Source organism: Coregonus lavaretus (assembly GCF_964263955.1).
Source record: "Coregonus lavaretus genome assembly, chromosome: 8".
NCBI lineage: Eukaryota > Metazoa > Chordata > Actinopteri > Salmoniformes > Salmonidae > Coregonus > Coregonus lavaretus.
Window position 1 is genome coordinate 55,556,589 of NC_139995.1, and position 23,771 is coordinate 55,580,359.

At 43.2% G+C, this 23,771-nt stretch overlaps 1 protein-coding gene across 1 annotated transcript in view; it reads right to left on the reverse strand.

Moving 5' to 3' along the window:
- LOC311133315 (sodium- and chloride-dependent taurine transporter-like) overlaps positions 1–9,835 on the reverse strand; it is a 40,301-nt gene extending 30,466 nt beyond the window's left edge. The window contains exon 1 of the mRNA XM_084166818.1: positions 9,590–9,835. The gene's annotated coding sequence lies outside the window, so the exon portion shown is untranslated. The remainder of the gene's footprint in view (positions 1–9,589) is intronic.
- Positions 9,836–23,771: the final 13,936 nt, after the last annotated feature.

The following is a 23,771-nucleotide window of genomic DNA, read 5'->3' on the forward strand; positions in this document are numbered from 1 at the left end:
GATTTTTTTGTTGTTATTCTGTCTCTCACTGTTCAAATAAACCTGCCATTAAAATTATAGACTGATAATTTCTTTGTCAGTGGGCAAACGTACAAAATCAGCAGGGGATCAAATACTTTTTTTCCTCACTGTAGGCCTACATAATCATGATATTTAGTACATCTGAATTGAACTGTATTGCCTCTTGCCTCTTGGTAGGCCGTCATTGTAAATAAGAATTTGTTCTTAATTGACCTGCCTAGTAAAATAAAAGGTTTTAAAAAATCATAAATAAAATGGCTCTGTCACTCTACCTACAACAGGTCAGGCCAGCCAAGTCAAAAGCAAACTTTACACACATACTACTGTGGACATTAGGAGCCGAGGGTTACGCGGGCTGGAGGAATCACAGAGGTGAGAAGCCAAGATGTAGAACTTGATCCACAGTGGTCCACCTGATACCCTGAGCCCTCAGCCCTGCTCTCTAAAGCAGTTTCCTCGCTCTCTCTCTCTACTCTCTCTCTACCTCCCTCTACTCTCCCGCTTTGTTCTCCCTGTCTCTATGTACCCTCTACTTCCTAAGAGGACTATTGTATGTTGAAATGTAAACAGATATTATCTTGAATCTCCGTCCAATGGGAAACATACACAGAATTTACGCTGTACATAAGCTTGACGCCGGACACGTATAGGAGGTTAAAGAGCTCTATACAACTTGTACTCAATCACATTACATAACTCACTTTATCCATCAGTCACTTTCTTTTCACCCTGAGGTCACTCTCTCTCTGTCACTCAGTTCAATTTAATTCAATTCAAAGGGCTTTATTGGCATTGGAAACACAATGTTTACATTGTGGTGGTGATTTTTGTTTTTGTTTATTAGTCATTTAGCAGACGCTCTTATCCAGAGCGACTTACAGGAGCAATTAGGGTTAAGGGCACATCGACAGATTTTTCACCTAGTCGGCTCGGGGATTAGAACCAGCGACCTTTCGGTTACTGGCACAACGCTCTTAACCACTAAGCTACCTACCGATGTGGGGGGGTGATGGTAGTGATGTGGTGGTGGTGGTGTGGTGGGGATGATGTGGTGGTGGTGATGTGGTGGTGGTGGTGATGGTGTGTTGTTGGTGTGGTGGTGGTGGTGATGTGGTGGTGGTGTGGTGGTGGTTGTGGTGTGATGGTGTGATGTGGTGGTGGTGGTGTGATGTGGTGGTGGTGTGGTGGTGGTTGTGGTGGTGTTGTCGGTGGTGATGTGGTGGTTGTGGTGTGATGTGGTGGTGGTGTCGGTGGTGGTTGTAGTGTGATGTGGTGGTGGTTGTGGTAGTGGTAGTGATGTGGTGGTGGGGGTGTGGTGGTGGTGGTGATGGTGGTGGTGTGTTGTTGGTGATGGTGGTGGTGGTGATGGTGTGGTGTTGGTGTGGTGGTGGTGGTGGTGGTTGTGGTTGTGGCGTGGTGGTGGTGTCGGTGGTGGTTGTAGTGTGATGTGGTGGTGGTTGTGGTGTGATGTGGTGGTGGTTGTGGTGGTGTGGTGGTGGTTGTGGTGGGGGTGGTGGTGGTGATGTCGGTGGTGGTGATATGGTGGTGATGTGGTGGTGGTGGTGGTGGTGGTGGTTGTGGTGGTGGTGATGTGGTGGTGGTGTTGGTGGTGATGGTGATGTGGTGGTGTGTCGGTGGTGGTTGTGGTGGTGGTGTGATGTGGTGGTGGTTGTGGTGGTGTGGTGTGGTGGTGGGGGTGTGATGTGGTGGTGGTTGTTGTGGTGGTGTCGGTGGTGATGTGGTGGTGGTTGTTGTGGTGGTGGTGTCGGTGGTGATGTGGTGGTGGTTGTTGTGGTGGTGGTGGTGGTGTCGGTGGTGATGTGGTGGTGGATGTGGTGTTATGTGGTGGTGATGTGGTGTTGGTTGTTGTGGTGGTGGTGTATATGTTAGTGTATCAACTGTCAGCTATAAAAATAAATAAAGAGAGTCACACTCTATATACAGTTGAAGTCGGAAGTTAACATGCACCATACTTTTCCTTCCTCATGATGCCATCTATTTTGTGAAGTGCACCAGTCCCTCCTGCAGCGAAGCACCCCCACAGCATGATGCTGCCACCCCCGTGCTTCATGGTTGGGATGGTGTTCTTCGGCTTGCAAGCATCCCTCTTTTTCCTCCAAACATAACGATGGTCATTATGGCCAAACAGTTCTATTTTTGTTTCATCAGACCAGAGGACATTTCTCAAAAAAGTACGATCTTTGTCCCCATGTGCAGTTGCAAACCGTAGTCTGGCTTTTTTATGGCGGTTTTGGAGCAGTGACTTCTTCCTTGCTGAGCGGCCTTTCAGGTTATGTCGATATAGGACTAGTTTTACTGTGGATATAGATACTTTTGTACCTGTTTCCTCCAGCATCTTCACAAGGTCCTTTGCTTTTGTTCTGGGATTGATTTGCACTTTTCACACCAAAGTACGTTCATCTCTAGGAGACAGAACGCGTCTCCTTCCTGAGTGGTATGACGGCTGCGTGGTCCCATGGTGTTTATACTTGCGTACTATTGTTTGTACAGATGAACGTGGTACCTTCAGGCGTTTGGAAATTGCTCCCAAGGATGAACCAGACTTGTGGAGGTCTACAATTTTTTTTCTGAGGTCTTGACTGATTTCTTTGGATTTTCCCATGATGTCAAGCAAAGAGGCACTGAGTTTGAAGGTATGCCTTGAAATACATCCACAGGTATACCTCCAATGACTCAAATGATGTCAATTAGCCTATCAGAAGCTTCTAAAGCCATGACATCATTTTCTGGAATTTTCCAAGCTATTTAAAGGCACAGTCAACTTAGTGTATGTAAACTTCTGACCCACTGGAATTGAGATACAGTGAATTATAAGTGAAATAATCTGTCTGTAAACAATTGTTGGAAAAATGACTTGTGTCATGCACAAAGTAGATGTCCTAACCGACTTGCCAAAACTATAGTTTGTTAACAAGAAATTTGTGGAGTGGTTGAAAAACGAGTTTTAATGGCTCCAACCTAAGTGTGTAAACTTCTGACTTCAACTGTATATATATATATAAACTCCCAGTAATTTATTGGATAAAACACCAACGTTTCGGCATCGCTGTGCCTTCTTCTTCTGGGTAATGTCGTGAACGCTTAATAATAATAGTAATAATATAATATGCCATTTAGCAGACGCTTTTATCCAAAGCGACTTACAGTCATGCGTGCATAAATGTTTACGTATGGGTGGTCCCGGGGATGGAACCCACTACCCTGGCGTTACAGGCGCCGTGCTCTACCAGCTGAGCTACAGAGGACCACGTGGACCACAGGAACCACATTATGTGCTTTTTATTAGTGCATCTCCTGTCACTCTGGCCAGCCTCTTTAAATGCTCTGGCTGCTCACTCAGACTAAACAGAGCAGACACCAAGGGACCGCCCATATGGACCACCTGTGTCCCAAATGGCACCCTATTCAACAACAACAAAAAGTGGTTGTCCCACTGGCTATCATAAGTTGAATGCACCAATTTGTAAGTCGCTCTGGATAAGAGCGTCTGCTAAATGATGTAAATGTAAATGTATTCCCTGCACTACGGCCCATACAGCTCTGATCAAAAGAAGTGCACTTTGTAGGGAATAGAGTGCCTATTGAGATGCAGCCTAAGACAATTAAACGCAATGTGCAGATTGGACAGCGCTCCCGAGCCGAGGATGACACAGCCGACTGTGAGGCTGTTACTGGGAGGCTGTGACTGGGATGCTGTGACTGGGATGCTGTGACAGGGATGCTGTGACTGGGATGCTGTGACTGGGAGGCTGTGACTGGGAGGCTGTGACTGGGAGGCTGTGACTGGGATGCTGTGACTGGGATGTTGTGACTGGGAGGCTGTGACTGGGAGGCTGTGACTGGGAGGCTGTGACTGGGAGGCTGTGACTGGGAGGCTGTGACTGGGATGCTGTGACTGGGATGCTGTTACTGGGATGCTGTGACTGGGTTGCTGTGACTGGGTTGCTGTGACTGGGTTGCTGTGACTGGGATGCTGTGACTGGGATGCTGTTACTGGGATGCTGTGACTGGGATGCTGTTACTGGGATGCTGTGACTGGGATGCTGTGACTGGGATGCTGTGACTGGGAGGCTGTTACTAGGATGCTGTTACTGGGATGCTGTTACTGGGATGCTGTGACTGGGATGATGTGACTGGGATGATGTGACTGGGATGATGTGACTGGGATGCTGTGACTGGGATGATGTGACTGGGATGATGTGACTGGGAGCCTGTGACTGGGAGGCTGTTACTGGGAGGCTGTAAATTTCCACTCACTACCCAGAAAGGAGAGGGCTGTGTGGGCTGTGTCTGCGTGTGTGTCTGCGTGTGTGTCTGCGTGTGTGTCTGCGTGTGTGTCTGCGTGTGTGCACCTTCCTGGAATCATCCACTTTACATGTATCAAGTACACTGGTAAGTTAAGGCAAAGACTGATGAACTCAACAAGAACCTTACCGGGCCTGGGCAGCGATCCACACCTCTGCGCATCACCATTCCTACAGCGAGGTACTTGGGATCTAATTCAGCACGACAATGCCTTTCTCTTAAAAGTAACCTCAAATAACTCTAAACTTCCAATTCCTGAAATCGTACAATAATAGAACCTCAGTTTAAAAACCAAAAGAGAGGCTATGATTGGCTTCCTATTTGCAGGTTTGTATCTGAATTCGGTAAAATCCCAAATCATCATACGCGATGGCTTGGTAAATAAGAGAATTGTCTCATTAAATGGCACCGACCGTGTATTATCCCTGCACAATAAGCACTTTCTCCACTATATCCAATGTATGCTCTATCCCTATAGCCCACAGCACCACACACAGACCAGCCTGGTCTCATCGACTAGACGTAACATAGCCCACAGCACCACACACAGACCAGCCTGGTCTCATCGACTAGACGTAACATAGCCCACAGCACCACACACAGACCAGCCTGGTCTCATCGACTAGACGTAACATAGCCCACAGCACCACACACAGACCAGCCTGGTCTCATCGACTAGACGTAACATAGCCCACAGCACCACACACAGACCAGCCTGGTCTCATCGACTAGACGTAACATAGCCCACAGCACCACACACAGACCAGCCTGGTCTCATCGACTAGACGTAACATAGCACACAGCACCACACACAGACACAATAGTCACAGCTGTTTGCATAAGCAAAATGTATCTGTGCATTCTATTGTTCTAGTTGTCTGCATGCTTTTTTTTCTGTAGCCTTTGGCATTGAAGAATGGATATTGTTGTTGTTTTTGTGCTGGCTTGCACAGGCGTTTTATACATTAAATTATCAAGGTAAAGGAGTACAGAGCACAGTGAATAGGAACAAACACAGAACTCCAGAGACACTTTTAAAGCACTTTGTGACAACTGCAGTGCTGACGTTAAAAGGGGTTTTATAAATAAATACATTTGATTGATAGAGCGATACGTTAGCCTGATCGCAGATCTATTTGTAATGTCTTTCTAATGGCGTGACAATGATCACAGGACTTGGCAAGACAGCACAAACAGATCTGGGACATGGATAGAGGTAGGCATCTGAAGGCGACTGTTAGAACTTGGAACACTTGAGTGCGACATGGGAAGGTGACCACCCCCTCAGTCTATTTCAGATAAGAGATGTAAGGTTTCCAATGACTCAATAGGAAACAACATGGTGGTCAGACTAGGGTAGGTAGCTAACGTCTGTCTGTCCGGTAGCCAAAGCGTTCAATTAAACAGAGAAACAATACTGTAAAGTATGAGGAAGGAGCATTCCTTCAGAGAGCGTTCCCTTCTGTTACAGCCGATTCAGAGGTTGGAAATAGAAAGGAATGTTCACACTCAAACACAACTGTTAAATATGTGTGTGTGTGGGGGGGGGGATTTCTAATATCAAAAGCCTTGTTTACACTTGCGCTAACGTGCGTTTCGATCTGTTTACACTTTATTGCTATCCAGACAAAGCGTGCCTGACTACCATTCAGATCACAATGTGGCTTTTATTCGTCTTCACCTGTCTAATAATTGTGGGCTTTCTCAGAATGTGGCAAAGATCAGGACAAAGGACCCATGTTAGAACCAGATATGAACAGCGCTAAAAAACACAGTTGAGTCACAGCACTTTCTCCCTCTCTCTTTGATCTCTGACTCTCTCTCTGACTCGCTCTCTCTCTCTGACTCACTCTGCTCTAGTTATTGTTGCCTTGGGTTGGGGCCTGCATTCTCTCCTCTCTAACTGTAAACCACAGAGGACTTTGTCATGCTATTGAAATGCATCATGCAACATTCTGTGGTCCGGGGCCAGGGTCTTGCAGCAGACCTGGGTTCAAGTAGTATTCGAAATCAGTCAGCATTGGCTTTAGCATGAATGGTGGCCAGAGAGGCAGCGTTTGGCAGTTGTCTCACTGCTGTATTGATTACATTGTGCCAGCCAGGCTCAATCAAGCGCTAGGTAAAGTATCAGAAATTATTTCAAATACTATTTGAACCCAGGCTTTCCGAGGCAAGTGAAACTTCAGGTCTGGAGTCGGAGAGAGTGAGACATATTTATGTTGATTTATTTTCCCTTTTGTACTTGAACTATTTGCACATGTAACCCTGTACATAGCCATAATATGAGATTTGAAATGTCTCTATTCCTTTGAAACTTTTGTGAGCGTAATGTTTACTGTTCATTTTTGATTGTTTATTATCTATTTCCAATGCCAATAAAGCCCTTTGAATGTCATTTAATTGCGAGCAGGGGCAGAGAGAAAGAGAGAGAGAGGGAGAGAGAGAGAGTCAGTCTCAGGGACCTTACATAATGGCCCTACTTTAAGACCATGAACATTTCCACCGGGCCCTCACATTGAAATTTCCATTCCTCCCCTGAGTCCATGTTAACCTGCTATGATCTCTAATCTCAGTGATTAATTCAAGGAGTGGGAGAAGAAAGAAAGAAAGAAAGAAAGAAAGAAAGAAAGAAAGAAAGAAAGAAAGAAAGAAAGAAAGAAAGAAAGAAAGAAAGAAAGAAAACATTCAAAGTATTTCAACAAGGCCCCTGGCTCTCATGCTCAGCTGAGCTCCTCAATTAGACAGAGAGTGAGGGGGGAAGAAAGATAGGGAGAGAGAGAGGGGGGAGAGGAGGGAAAGAGCGAGCGAGAGAGAGAGATAGATAGATAGATATTTACACTAAGCAACTACGAGGTGAAATAATGATTTACAGAGCTTCACGGCACCCTGGTGATACGGCATGATCTTAGTTGGGTGGATGAATGTTAGTAGTGGAATCCTTAGCTTCACCAATCCATGTGTGTTGACAAGTGACTAGGCTGCTTCAAGAGGAAGAAATAAAGGAAGAGAGGATTTAACGCAGAGCTCAGTGTCATCTTAATCATCATTACAGTAGCCTAGAAATCGTTCAACCTCATTAGACTTTATTGATACTGTCAACCATTTTGGAAATACCCACAACCACCTCAAAACTCAATAACAAAGTAAGCGGGACTTACTGAATCATTAAACCAATTCCAGAGATTCAAAGATCACATGCATCAAGAGAAAAGGTTATTTCTGCCAGGAAAGTGGACATAAGGTAAACTATAGTAATGATATATTTGCTTTTGCCCATGTGACAGGGTAACATTATTATGCCAAGTCAAAGCAAAGGAAACAAACTGGCAACAATTTTTCACTCCAATTTTTTATTACAATCATCAGGTATGGTTAGGGTCTATCTATCCGTTTTTAAAAGCCCTTTATATTGTACCCTGTTACATTCCTTCCTCAAGGACACATGCTAAACATCCAAGCTCCAACATAATCAACATAATCAATTGTCTTTGTTCTACAACTGTTCCAATTATAGCCACAGAAAGAAGAAGTAGCCTTCACTGACACCGCTATATTAAATAATTTTACCAAAGATAAAGAGAGATGCAAACGTAGCTCATGTAGCCTAGTGATTACCTGTAGCCTATGCATTCGGCTATAAACTGGGTCCTGGGAATTGTCTATTTACAGATTTTTCTCTCATTCCCAGCTACGCACAAGCTAGGTGACACGGGCGGCATATAACGCAATATCATTTTTTATCATAGGCTGCAATGTAACACATCGCTGGTAGGCTAAGCACGGACTTAGACTCTTGGAGGTGTGTTTTCAGTTACGTTTCTGGGCATACTGAGAAAGCCAGATCCGAACGCGCAGAAACGAATGTAGGAAATGAAATAGAACGTAGCCCCGTTTCTCGTGGTAAAAGGATTGCATAGCTACAAAGCCAGAAAACGAAGCTGTTCAACCTATAAACCCAAGTGCGTGACTGTCTTGAGGTAGACTCTGAATCATCATTATCAGACAGACAATAGCGGGCGTTGTTATTACACCGTTATGCCATGCCAACCCATTACCCGTCCAAGGCATAATCGATGGTTCACACAATGACACCCACTATCGATTGAAGGAGAATGTATCATGCCAGCCATTTGCAGACAGGCTACACGACCGTAGACACTGGTCTTTATGTTCACCCACACATCGCCTCAATGATTTATGTCCCCCTGCCAGCCTTGAAGATCAACTCGTCTTTCGGAGATGCTGTTCATCTGAAAGGATCGAAATGTAGGCAAGGCTATATGATGGCAGAATCTGGTCTATTTTAGCCTATGACAAAGAGAACAATAAATTGTGCACATAAAATCAACTACAGGAGGATAATTTGGGGTTCAATGTGTATGAAACAACTGTGTAAAATGAGCGCCCATGACCACAACGTGTCGCCTATTCAAAGCATTTCAGCTTCGTCGCTATATAAGACAGAGGCTGGTCTAGCTTAGCCTACTATATGACCGCGGGAACAATAGGCAGCATTGTAGCCTAACCTCAAGGAGGATGTGAGAGAGTTGGTGTATGAAATGTAACATGTGCGAGCCGACCGTGCATCGTACACTCAGTGGCTGCTTCCTTTCCTGCTCTCTTGTTCCGTTAGTCAGACATTAACCGCCCGGTGGTGGTAGAAAGAGAGAAATCATTCATTTTTACATTACATTTTAGTCATTTAGCAGACGCTCTTATCCAAAGCGACGTACAGTTAGTGCCCAAAACAAACCCACACATTACCAGTGGAATAACCTTCAAGTGAATTAATGTGTAAATGTAAACCTATAAAGTTATTCACTGTAGCCTAACGTTGTCACAAAATAATATAAATATAATTTGCGTATAATTTGATTGAGTTTGGAGGAAAATGTAGGCTTTATCCCTTCTCTAATGCATTTTTACATGAGGTCTACATAACAAGACTCACCTTTAAGCGGAAATGAGTTCTGAACGTTTTATTTCCAACAACATAAGAGAAAAATGTTGATATGACCGTCTTTGAACATGCAATAATGATTGCTGCTCAACGGCTACTTTTTAAGCATTAAACGCCATAAATGAGATTAAGCAACATATTGTGACACAGAAATTAAAAAATTCACTATCAGCAGTAAAATATTTTAATGAATCTAATAGTATATGCACTCTTATCGTTTGCATATAGCCTAGCTCATATAGCTGTAACCTAGGTGATGATGATGATGATTCCTTAGCCTACCTGTATTGGCTTGAATTTCTTTTATTCCTTTAGAACTGATCAGTCCCTTCAGTGTAGTACGGCGGACGGGTTGTTGAATAGCGAGATTTACGGCGGTAAATGTTATTTATAAGGTTTTCTTTCTGACCTTTGTCTCTTAAAATGGGTGACCATGTGTGGAAAAACACCGGCCAACCTCCCAGTGCAACAGGAGAGCGTCTTCTTAAAGAGGCAGGTTCCCTCGAATCAGCTAGGCCCTTGATCTGCGCAGAAAATCACGTTGGCCTGTACGCAAGAGGTTGGATGGAATGAAAAAGCGCACAGAAACAACCCATAGCCTACCATGCGATGCGTGCATGATAACTTTTTTTTCGTTTATACCTGTTTTGCAATTTGCAAATGCATTTTAACGAACACTTTCCATTCTAAGATAATTCTGCAGTGTCAGCTATGATGCACACATTGACATGTAGCCTAATATGTTGACATAAGCATACCTGTTTACAGTAAGCCTATTTGCAAGTACCGACATCAACGTGTAATGTTTTGGAAAAGGCAGCAAGCAGCCTATTCATTCAAAACGCGAAGTGTGTTATGAGTGAGTTCCATATAAGGACAGCCCAACCTAAGTAGTCTGTGTGAGGAAACAGCCTAGACATGCAATGACAGACAGTCACCTGACGTTTATGCACGCTGCATGTCTCTTCTTTTAAAGTCGCTTGAATGCCATTTATTATAGGCCTAACATTATCTATAACACGATTTTATAGGCTACACAACATGGTAGGCCTATGCTCTCCTTTGCCAATTCATAAAAAGCATCTTGAACAAAACTCAGTAGTTAAGACGTTTCCTTATTGGGACACCACGGGATGCTCTACTGTATGTGACTCTAGTAGTGAGTTACAGGCCCTAGTGAACTTCTGTATTTCCATAACCAGCTACTACACATATATGGTCATGAGGTGTACATTTTTAATAATGTAGAAACAATGAGTGTGCTTCAGCAGAAGAAGACAAAGAGAAAGAGGAGTGGATGCACTACAGTCGCTCTGGATAAGAGCATCTGCTAAATGGACTAGCTGTAAATATAGAATAGGAGTAGGTCTTCATGTAGAGTTCATCAGGGTGGTGACAATACCCTGGCCTACACTCAAATATCTTTGTAGATAAAAAAAAAACTAAAAAAAACTAAAACAAGATGGTTCAGAGTGTTTATATTTTCGTAGTTCTTTTGGGACGCAGAATTATCTTAATCTTGTGAGATAAGAGTATCAGTATCAGAACTATGGTATATACAGTACGTACTGGAGCTAGCTATATAATAACGTGTGAGATGGGGAGGGGAGTTATACAGGATGTGATAGTTCCTTTAAGGTCACTGTGAATTATCTGTATGCTGTTAGACAAGGACAGTGCCAGAACTTTATACAGTCCAGAACTCCCGAGTGGCGCAGCGGTCTGAGGCACTGCATCGCAGCGGTCTAAGGCACTGCATCTCAGCGGTCTAAGGCACTGCATCACAGCGGTCTAAGGCACTGTATCTCAGCGGTCTAAGGCACTGTATCTCTGTGCTTGAGGCGTCACTACAGACCCCCTGGTTCGATTCCAGGCTGTATCACAACCGGCTGTGATTGGGAGTCCAAATAGGGCGGCGCACAATTGGCCCAGCGTCGTCCGGGTTTGGCCGGTGTAGGCCGTCATTGTAAATAAGAATTTGTTCTTAACTGACTTGCCTAGTTAAATAAATAAAAAATACATTCAGCAGGTCTATATGAGGCAACAAATGTGAGGTGGGGGAAGGGATGGAGCGGCAGTGGATAGCAGATGTTTTACGGGCTCCTGACCAATTCTGCTATTTTGTGTGTTTTTTTACACTGGTCGTAACTTTTTTTTTGTACATTATGTCTCTGCCCTCATTTTCTATGACCAAAAACAGCTTATGGACATCAGAACAGCGATCAATAACCTTGATTTGGATGGCAATTTCTACTTCAACGAGTCGGCACCTCTGGAAGTTCTGCTTACTCCGGACCAGGCCCTAGTCCCCAGGACTTGAAAGAGGAAGTGACGGCGCAAGAGAGGCAGATGAGCCGACTCCCTCACGAGACTACATTGGCAAACAAATAAACATCCTCTACCCTATATTATATTGGCAAATGTACAGTCACTGGAGAACAAACTGGACGAGCTTCGTTTAAGACTATCCTATCAACGGGACCTGAAGAACTGTAATGTTATATGTTTTTCAGAGTCGTGGCTGAACAAGGACATGGATAACATACATCTCACTGGTTTTTACATGCATCTTCAAGACCGGACGGCAGCCTCAGGTAAGACGAAAGAGGGAGGGGTGTGTCTCTTTGTTAACAACAGCTGGTGTGCGATCTCTAATATTAAGGAGGTCTCAAGTTTTTGCTCCTGAGTTAGAATACCTCATCATAAGCTGCAGACCATGCTATTTACCAAGATAGTTTTCATCTATTACATTCATGTCTGTTTATCACCACAAACCGATGCTGGCACTAAGACCGCACTCAACCAGCTGTATAGGGCCGTAAGCAAAACAAGAAAGGCATATCCAGAGGCGGCACTCCTAGTGGCCGGTGATTTTAACGCAGGGAAACTGAAATCCCATTTACCACATTTTTACCAGCATGTCACCTGTGCAACTATAGGTGACAAAACTCTTGACCACCTTTACGCCACACACAGAAATGCATACAAGGTTCTCCCTCACCTTCCCTTTGGCAAATCTGACAATAACTCTAACCTCCTGATTCCTGCTTACAAGCAAAATGTAAAACAGGAAGTACAAGTGACGTGCTTAATACTGAAGTGGTCCGATGAAGCGGTTGCTAAACTACAGGACTGTTTTGCTAGCACAGACTGGAATATGTTCCGGGATTCATCCAATAATATTGAAGAGGGAAACCCAGCCGTGAGCTGCCCAGTGACGCTAGCCTACCAGACGAGCTAAATGCCTTCTATTTTCACTTTGAGGCAAGGAACACTGAACCATGCATGAGAGCATCAGCTGTTCCGGACGACCGTGTAATCTCACTCTCTGCAGCCGATGTGAGTAAGGCCTTTGAACAGGTTAATATTCACAAGGCCGCAGGGCCAGACTGATTAACAGGACGTGTACACAGAGTATGCGCTGACCAGCTGGGAAGTGTCTTCACTGACATTTTCAACCTCTCCCTGACCCAGTCTGTAATACCTTTACATTTACATTTTTCATTTAGCAGACGCTCTTATCCAGAACGACTTACAGTAGTGAGTGCATACATTTTCGTACTCGTCACCCATGGGAATCGAACCCAATACCCTGGCGTTGCAAGCGCCATGCTCTACCAACTGAGCCTTCATGTTTCAAGCAGACCACCATCGCCCCTGTGCCTAAGAATGCCAAGGTAACTTGTCTAAATAACTTTCGCCCCGTAGCACTCACATCTGTAGCCATGAAATGCTTTGAAAGGCTGGTTATGGCTCACATCAACACCATCATCCCAGACACCCTGGACCCATTCCAATTCACATACTGCCCCAACAAATCTGCAGATGACACAATCTCTATTGCACTCCACACTGCCCTCTCCCACCTGGACAAGAGGAACATCTATGCTCATCACTAAGCTCAGGACCCTGGCCACTGAACACCTCCCTCTGCAACTGGATCCTGGACTTCCTGACGGGCCGCCCCCAGGTGGTGAGGGTAGACAACAACACATCCACCACGCTGACCCTCAACAAAGGGGCCCCTCAGGGGTGCGTGCTTAGTCCCCTCCTGTACTCCTTGTAGTGGAGCGGGTTGAGAGCTTCAACTTCCTCTGTGTCCACATCACTAAGGAATTAACATGGTCCACAAACACCAACACAGTCATGAAGAAGGCACAACAACGCCTCTCTCCCTTCAGGAAGCTGAAAAGATTTGGCATGGGCCCTCAGATCCTCAAAAAGTTATACTGCTGCACCATTGAGAGCATCTTGACTGGTTGCATCACCGCTTGGGGATGGATCTGATGGGGTGGGTTTAGCGAGGGTAGGATCTGTTAGGGGGATGGGGGGGGGGGGGAGGTCGGGAATTCCTATGATAGGGGAAGGGAAGGGAATGAATGCGGTTGTCAGAGGAAGGCCCTAAAAATTGTCAAAGACTCCAGCCAACCAAGTCATTAGACTGTTCTCTCTGCTACCGCTGTGGCAAGTGGTACCCATGCCCAAGTATGGAAATAGGCCTGAACAGCTTTTGTAAAAGGTTATGAGTGTTGAGGTAGTTATGTTAATAGTAATAGCTACGGGTGTTATCTGCATTGACCCTTTTGCACTAACTCTTTTGACTCATCACATATGCTGCTGCTACTGTTTGGTTATCTATCTGTTGCCTAGTCACTTTACCCCTAGGTTACAGGATATGTACATATTACCTCAATACCTCATGTGGTGGGGGGTAGGGTTGGGTTAGGTGTATCGACTCGGTACTGGTACCACATGTACAGTATATAGCCAAGTTATCATTACTCATTGTGTATTTATTCCTCATATTATAATTGTTAGGCTATTTTTCCCTCTGCGTTGTTGGGAAGGGCCCGTAAGCATTTCACTGTTAGTCTACACCTGTTGTTTACGAAGCACGTGATCAATACAATTTTGTTTTATTTGATTTATACAGAATATGTACACTTTTATAGTTATTTTAAGGTCATGTTGAATTATATGTATGCTGTCAGATAACTGTATCAGATTCAGAACTATATATTACCGTAAACAGTGCTATAATATGAGCCAATGTGTGTGTTGAGTTAGGGGAGGGGAGTTATACAGAAACATTGACTTGTTCTGTCAATCAAGCTAACTTATGGATAGAAACCACTTATTTTTGTGCATTTTCTATTTTGTGAAAATATGGATCATATGACCTTACATGTAGATCATGACTCATCAACAAAAAAAAAGCGTTTACAAATGGCACAATTTGGCAGGACTTGTCCAACTCTATGCCAAAACTGATGCTTTTATCTCTGCAAAACATGTGTCATTCAAGTTAACCTTGTAACACAACTGAAACTACATTTCCAAATAATATGAAGCCCAATCGGAGTAATTAGATACTTTGTTATTTTTTTGTAGAAATTTCTTTAGAAGCATTTCCAAATTACATGAAGCCAATCGGTGTAGAAAGATACTTGTTTTCATTAAAAAAAGACATTTCTCGAGTCATATGAGGGACCACCACCACCTGCCACCTGCTAGCTGGAGATAAAGAGATGATGGGCTGTCACAGCTGAAACCACATGGCCTGTGGGTGACTGTTGCATCGTTAGATTTAACCCCATGTTTACAACCAACATGCTGGTACCTGTACAAGGTGGTTGTGTGGTGGGTACTGTAGAACATTCTAGAAGTAAATAGTTCTAGAACGATCATTGCCATAGCTAAAGTATATAAAGGCAATCACTGAGGGTAAACTAACCCTAACCCTGAGGAGGTGTTGTGGTGGGTTTACCTTGGATTTGCAAGACAAGGTCAAGGCCCTAGTTCTAATGGGTTCTAATGGGGGGCCTGATCTTCATATTGATGAGGCAGCATTGTTATGTAATGTTTAGGCCTTTAGAGAAGTAGGCTGTTTCTGTTCCTTCAACAGCTGGGAGTACTGATTGTGATGGACTATAGTTATTCTCCAGTGAAATGGCCTCGGCCAATGGCTGATTTGTGCGTAAAATGGCTCTATAGGCCTAAATCATCAGTTGGGCCAGGAGTTTTTTCTGGCCTAACCACATGACCAGACAAAGAAAAACTCAGGGCCTTACAATGTAGGCCGTCATTGTAAATAAGAATTTGTTCTTAACTGACTTGCCTAGTTAAATACTTTATTTTTTATTTTTTATAAAGCTAGTCACAAGCGAGTAGAATGGTAGACTGAAACGTTTAAATTCTGAGTTTATTTCTGTTTATGTGGGGCAGTTTGTGAATTTCACCTGCAGTTCTCGAATAATTTGTTCTATTTGCTTATCATTCAAATGAGCATGTCTGATGTTGCCTGTCTTGAAAAGAGGTGTGCTTGCTGATGAGAGCTGGTGAAAAGATATTTGAATATTGATTTGAATCTATGAACAATTTGCCTTGTGAATCTCTTCAGATACAATGTGTCCCCAAGCCCTCAGACTGGTGGCCTTGTCACGTTGTTCTACAGAAGCATTGACGCAAATGAAGGGAACGGTCCATACGAACAAACAATCAATCACAAGTATAGAGATACAATTGGGCTTTGCTCCAATGCATGTTAATACTGTAGCAATTACCCTAAAAGTATGCAATTACCTTTTAGTGTAACTCTTCTATATCTTCAGTGCATTAAACATCATTTGGGACCGTTTGTGAAGTCCAGTAGTTCCCCCCCATATAAACTGAACAAAAATATAAACGCAACGTGTAAAGTGTTGGTCCCATGTTTTATGGGCTGAAATAAAAGATCCCAGACATTTTTCATACACACAAAAAGCTTATTTCTCAAAAATGTTGTGAGACACTCAAATTCATAAATGGAGCTATGGATCAAGGACTGATCGTCCATTAGATCAAAATGGTATAGTTTTACCCAGAAATGTCTGTAAACAACATAGATTGAGCCTTTGAGAATGGTATCCATTAAGGATGATTCACATTACTCTGTCTGTCAGCGTCGACGCTGGATCTGAATTCCTAAACTCCAGACTGATGATTTGCATCCATTTATATCTGTTTATATGGTTACGTAAGACTTTAATCCCCGACAGTCGATGCCTGGGAGAGGACAGGATTTGTTTGCAATTTATGACTTTATGATGTGGTTGATGTTTTTTGACTCCAGACAATTTTGCATCAACCCAAATGATGCAGGGAACAGATCACTGTCCAACGCTGTGGCCTGTCTGGTCACAAGTTGTTGACTGTCTTTACACACAATCCTTGCGTTCATATGAATTTCAGAGTGTTTACTTTTCTCCAGCCCCAGCTCTCAGTTGTGTAACAAACCAAGTTTGCGGCCGGGCTGCTGTTTTTCTGTTTTTCAAATAAAAAGGCCTTGAACATTTAATGCACACTTGAGCATAAACATAGCGTGTCATTCATAGAAGACATCTTTACGTTTTTATTGTTTCTTGTGAGAGAGTTGTTTAAACTTTTAACCCCACTAACCACTGCTACTGTGTAACAACATCAAACTCAAACTACAAAGCAACATACCATAAAACTGCACTGTCATTGTCACACCCTAACCATTGTGTTCTTACTGGACACTTTTAATGACATAAACGTAGTCATGGGCTAAGTCCCAAATGGCACCCTATTCCTTATATTGTGCACTACTTTTGACCAGGGCCCATTAGGACTCTGGTGAGCAGTAGGCTCATGGGAGTTTTACTTACTCAAACATGTTCTCCGAGCAGAAAGGATTATAACTGGTTGGGTCAGGCAACCAATGAAAATGGAGAATGAGGCGGGAATATTAAACTGAGAGCAAATGGTAGACATAGACGTGTCACTTGACGAGATTTGAGCACATTTGAGTGGAAAAAGGGAGGGAGTAGAAATTCTGCAGGAGCGAGCTGAAAGACAGTAAAATAAGGTAACTTGAATATAGCTAGCAGGTTCTTCATTTTGCACATGAATGTACTTATTCCAGTTGTGAATAAAAAAAAATTCTAACTTATGTTAGCTAGCAAACAGCTTTAGCCATAGGTTACCAAGGTAGCTAAGCTAAGCTAACCTTAGTTAGCTAACAATTTGTTTTTCTAGCTTATCATGTTAGCCAGCCAACAGTTTAAGCATTAGGTTACCAAGCTAGCTAGCTTGCTAGTAAACAATTTAAGGCTGCAGGCTAACTAGCCAGCTAGTATCAACTGGTTCTAATGCTGCTCTGAGAGCAGAATATACACTATGTCAGCTTGGGGCTGCTGTTCAAGCTAGTAAACAGCTTTAGCCTTAGGTTACCAAGCTAGCTAGCTAAACTAAGCTAAGCTTACAATTCTGTTTTTTTTCTAGGAGCAGCTCAATTAAACACAGCAGCACTGCTGCTTAACTAGGCCTAGATATCGCTGCTCTGAGAGCAGTTTGAGTCAACTGGGTCTTCTGCTGTTCTGAGAGCAGAACTCTGTCAATAGGCCTGGTTGGAGTTAGCTACAGATTGTACACCAAATGATGTGACTTATCCAAAGATTTTTGGTATCCATTACTGGACGTTACAGGTTTGCCTATACATCGTTTCTTCAACTAACCTGGTATTGGCGATACTCTCTTTGTTTTTAATTCTGAAAAAACAGTTATCTTATAAATGTCTATACCCAGTTGCAGGTGGTTCTAGAAACACCAGAGAAAAACTCAGAAAGATAGTAAATCCATTTTTTCTATAGAGTGAGATATGCCTCTTGCATGCGTGTAGATCTTTGTTTTGGTAGCCCTGCGTGACGTGCTGTCATCTACTTCCACACAGGGCCTGTGGCTGCATCACATAGAAATGACTAGTTCCGGCAAAGATGCTGGTAAATTCTAGATGCGCTGTAGCTAAGATGACGAGGAACCTCCTTGCGCAGGACAAACCATGGATTTACTTTCTTTCTACGTTTTCTCTGGTGTTTGTAGAACCACCTGCAACTGGACACAGACATTTATAAGATAACTGTTTTCCAGAATCGAGTATTGCCAATACCAGGTTAGTGGAATAATCTATGGCTGCGTTTTGTATAGGCAAACATGCAGTGGTGTAAAGTACTTGAGTAAAAATACTTTGAAGTACTACTTAAGTAGTGTTTTGGGGTATCTGTACTTTACTTTACTGTTTCTATTTTTGACAACTTTTACTTTTATTCCAATACATTCCTAAAGAAAAGATGTACTTTTTACTCCCATACATTTTCCATGACACCCAAAAGTACTCGTTACATTTCAAATGCCCAGGCAGGACAGCAATATGGTTCTCATCCCTACTGTCTCTGATCTGGCGGACTCACTAAACACAAAAACTGTGTTTGTAAATGATGTCTGACTGTGGAAGTGTGCCCCTGTCTGTCTGTAAATAAAAATACAAAAATAAAATCTTAGCATCTGGTTTGTTTAATATAAGGAATTTGATGTATAGCATTTACTTTTACTTTATACTTTTACTCAAATATAACAATTTAGTACTTTTTCCACCACTGTACTTAAGTACATTTAAAACCAGATACTTTTAGACTTTTACTGAAGTAGTATTTTACTGGGTGACTAATTTTTACTTTAGTCATTTTCTATTAAGGTATCTTTACTTTTACTCAAATAGGACTTTTTCCACCACTGCAAACCTGTAACGTCCATTAATTGATACCAAAAATCTTTGGTTATATCACATTGTACACCAGATAATCAGTAGCCTAGTTGTTGTCATTTTTTAGGCTGGCAGGATGTTCATTTCTAGCCTATAAACTACAATCCTTTGCTGTGATGATTTCTTATTTTCTCTCACTTTTGTTTTCCCATGATCCTCTCCTGTGTACTGCTCCCAGAGATCAACCAAGTGCTATTCACCAAGCATGGGCTCTGCTGATTCACTCACCCTGTGAGGAGAACCATCCTACTGCAGTTTGAACTAGCCCTGCCATCACTATTCGACATTGAGACCACAAATGCATTTCCCTGTTGCCTTTTTTCTTTGTGGGTTTTGTCTTACACATTCTAGTGCATTTCAGAGTTGAGGAGCACCAACTACAGATACACATGCTTACATGTCGAAGACTACATTTAACATAGAAACAGCTTGACGAGGTGACAAACAGATTATGTTTTACTATTGTAACATGTAGTGATGAGAATTTTATTGTCCCCGTCAGGAGCCTAGACTTTTGCCATAGGAATAATTCACTTCACGAAAAGTGCTGCGGGATAATCTCAGATAGAGCTTGAAAGTTTAGAAAGAGCCAAGTTTTAAGGCTCTCTCTAAAAAAAAACGTTGAACAATTCATTCCACAACAATTGCAGCGGGATCAATTCAGATCTTTTTGATGGTGGCTGAGAGAAGTGTCGTTGAACGAGACCATGTGACAGGAAGTCCTAAAAAACTTTTACAGTCATGGCTTCCTGTCTGTCAGACACAATAAATGTTGAAAACACATACTGTATCAGTGCGTGTGTGGGCGTGCTTGTGTGTGTGTGTGTGTGTGTGTGTGTGTGTGTGTGTGTGTGTGAGAGAGAGAGAGAGAGAGAGAGAGAGAGAGAGAGAGAGAGAGAGAGAGAGAGAGAGAGAATATAAGGTATAAGAACTGTGTCTACATTGTGTTGAATGGTGGAATCTACGGTAGTTTGGATGAGGAATGTCAAATGCCAGTAGGGTCACTGGTTGATCAACAGTATTTACAAGGGCAGGGTAAGAGTGTGGTAGTACATTTACTGTGAAGATGTCAAAACAAAAGTTAGGTTTAGGCTACAAGAAATTAAAGTAAACTTTCCCAATGACCAGGGGGGGATCCTTTCGATACACCTATGGGGCCTGGGCACTCGAATGCGCCTAGAGAGAGGGGGGAATACTGAAGTATGCGTAAATGACAGTTCTGCGTCCTCCTTTAGAGGCTGAGGCTTTTGGCATAGATGGTACATTTCTGGACTGCAACATGTAAGATTGTGCCCCCCCATGGCACTTATTTCTAATAATACTGTATATGCATATGCAGCTGTAGTTTTTAAACCTGCAATCTAGCATGCATGACACACACACATCTTTCTATCAACATACTTTTATTTGGGTTTCTATGCCAAGTATATTATTGGATGTTTCTTTAAGCCTGCAGATAGTTACAGTACTTGACATAGAATCATGCTAAAACATGAATCAAAAATTAAATTCACTGACAGAGAGATTGCTGATTGAACACTAGCCTCCTGACAGGCAAATTGACAAGTAGCTGGCTAGGCTAGTCAAACTGTAACATTGGCTAGCTTTCAATGCATTGGCTAAATGGGCAACGGCGTTACCTCTTCATACGATAAAGACAATTTGTATTGCATGCTGCATATTTCAAGTGCACTCAAAAACAGATAATTCTCTTATTTCAGTCTTTGGGAGCTCATGACACACTAACAGACAGCAGCTGGAGTTTTCATATGAGGCTGTGTTTACATCTTAGATAGAAGCAGGTTATTGGCTGCCTTCATCACGAGTGGTATGTACGGGAGTTCTGATTTGTTCCAAGTTTGGCACATTTGCCAGAGCAGACAGAGCGTTGAAATATACTTTTTTAAATGAGAAAATATGAAAGAATTGATGGTGACAACAAAAGTTATAGACATCATAGTTTACTGTCATACAGTATGCAAAAAAATCAGCTCTTCCCTCGACAGGGATCGATCAACTTCACTTTTTTTTTTCGGTTTTGGTCCGCCACCTATTTGGTATTCCCGCCTCCTCTCCATTTTCATTGGTTGCCTGACTCAACCAATCATAATCCGTTCTGTTCTGAGAACATGTATGAACTCCCATAAAGCAAAAGTAGTGTACTACGAATAGAGTGCCATTTGGTCGCATGCATGTTCCCTCCCACAATAGTAAAGCAGCTATCTGAACCGTGGTGTTGAGTAAGATAGGCAGTAATTCTGTAATTTTCCACTTGTGTTTTAGTCAGAGGAAGTGAAAAAGGGAAGTTGTCAGCAGCTTTTCAATGGTTGTTTTCTTAATCCTTCAAGAACTTGGAAGCTAGCTAAAGCTCGATTTGCTTAGTAACACCGCTTCTTCCATTTCATTAGGTTGTAAACTTTAACGCTCTCCAAATGTTTTCCTCTCCTCAAATAATTCACTTCACAAAAAAAGTGCAGCGTGTTAATCTCAGATAGAGCTTGAGAGCTAGAGTTTAGTAAGAGGCAGGTTTTAAAGCTCTCAAAAACTGTTTTGGGGAATAATTCACTTCACAAAAAAGTGCAGATAAAGCTTGAAAGCTTAGTAGGAGCCAAGTTTTAAGGCTCTCTCTGAAAAAAATCGTTGAGTAATTCGCTTCACAACAATTGCGGCGGGATCAATTCAGATCTTTTTGATGGTGGCTGAGAGAAGTGTCGTTGAACGAGACCATGTGACAGGAAGTCCAAAAAAATAGTACAGTCATGGCTTCCTGTCTGTCAGACACAATAAAAGTTGAAAACACGTACTATATTAGTGTGTGTGTGGGCGTGCTTGTGTGTGTGTGTGTGTGTGTGTGTGTGTGAGAGAGAGAGAGAGAGAGAGAGAGAGAGAGAGAGAGAATATAAGGTATAAGAACTGTGTCTACATTGTGTTGAATGGTGGAATCTACGTTAGTTTGGATGAGGAATGTCAAAGGCCAACTAATAACGTCAGATTGTTGTCCTGTAGCCAGTAGGGTCACTGGTTGATCAACAGTATTTACAAGGGCAGGGTAAGAGTGTGGTAGTGCATGAGTACATTTACTGTGAAGTTAGGTTCAGGCTATAAGAAATTAAAGTAAACTTTCCCCAATGACGCAATAATGCCTTTAATGGTCTAGATTAGCATAGTTCATATCAGCAATGTGCACGCACGCCTCTCCTCAACAGTCTGACACTGATTGCTAAAATAGACACGAATGATACAACTCCCTTGACTCCCTTGATACAGTAACTGTATGTTTTGACAGGTTCAAGGAGAAACAGAACGAGAGAAGTATCTGTCCCTGATCTTGGCTGTCTCCCTAATGTCAACGTATTCCCTATAAAGTGCACTACGTTTGACCAGGGCTCTCGTCAAAAGTAATTTACTACAGGGCTCTCCTCAAAAGTCGTGCAGTATATAGGGAATAGAGTTGCCATTTGGTACGCTGCCCTTGGCTAGCCTCTGGCTCTAGCCATATGTACTTGGTCTTGGAGCAGCCACGTGTTGTAATCTTCGTTTCTACTCACATCTAGACAGACCTGGGTTCAAATGGGATTTTAAATCATGTAAAATCCATGATCTATGCTTCATTAAGCTTTACTGGCTTAAAGGGATAGTTCAACCAAATTACAAAATGACATATTTGGTTTCCTTACCCTGCATGCAGTCTATGGGCATTCAATCTTTCCATATCCCAGTCTGCTGTCCCCACATGCTTCAAGATGGCCACCATTGTTCCTGTACCCAAGAAAGCAAAGGTAACTGAACTAAACGACTATCGTCCCATAGCACTCACCTCTGTCATCATGAAGTGCTTTGAGAGACTAGTCAAGGATCAAATCACCTCTACCTTACCTGCCACCCAAGACCCATTTCAATTTGCTTACCGCCCCAATAGATCCACAGACGATGCAATCGCCATCACTCTGCACACTGCCCTATCCTATCTGGACAAGAGGAATACCTATGTAAGAATGCTGTTCATTGACTCAGCATTCAACACCATAGTACCCTCCAAGCTCATCATTATGCTCGAGGCCCTGGTTCTGAATCCCGCCCTGTGCAACTAGGTCCTGGACTTCCTGACGGGCCGCCCCCCAGGTGGTGAAGGTAGGAAACAACATCTCCACTTCGCTCATCCTCAACACTGGGGCCCCACAAGGGTGGTTGCTCAGCACACTCCTGTACTCCCTGTTCACCCATGACGCCTCCAACTCAATCATCAAGTTTGCAGACGACACAACAGTAGTAGGCTTGATTACCAACAATGACGAGACAGCCTACAGGGAGGAGGTGAGGGATCTGGGAGTGTGGTGCCAGGAAAATAACCTCTCACTCAATGTCAACAAAACAAAGGAGATGATCGTGGACTTCAGGAAACAGCAGAGGGTGCACCCCCTTATCCACATCGACGGGACCGCAGTGGAGAAGGTGTAAAGCTTCAAGTTCTTTGGCGTACACATCACTGACAAACTGAAATGAACCCCCCACACAGACAGTGTGGTGAAGAAGGCGCAACAGAACCTCTTCAACCTCAGGAGGCTAAAGAAATTTGCCTTGGCACCTACAACCCTCACAACATTTTACAGATGCCCAATTGAGAGCATCCTGTCGGGCTGTATCACCGCCTGGTACGGCCACTGCACCGCCCGCAACCGCAAGGCTCTCCAGAGGGAGGTGCCGTCTGCCCAACGCATTACCGGGGGCAAACTACCCGCCCTCCAGGACACCTACAGCACCCGTCACAGGAAGGCCAAAAAGATCATCAAGGACATCAACCACCCGAGCCACTGCCTGTTCACCCCGCTGTCATCCAGAAGGCAAGGTCAGTACAGGTGCATC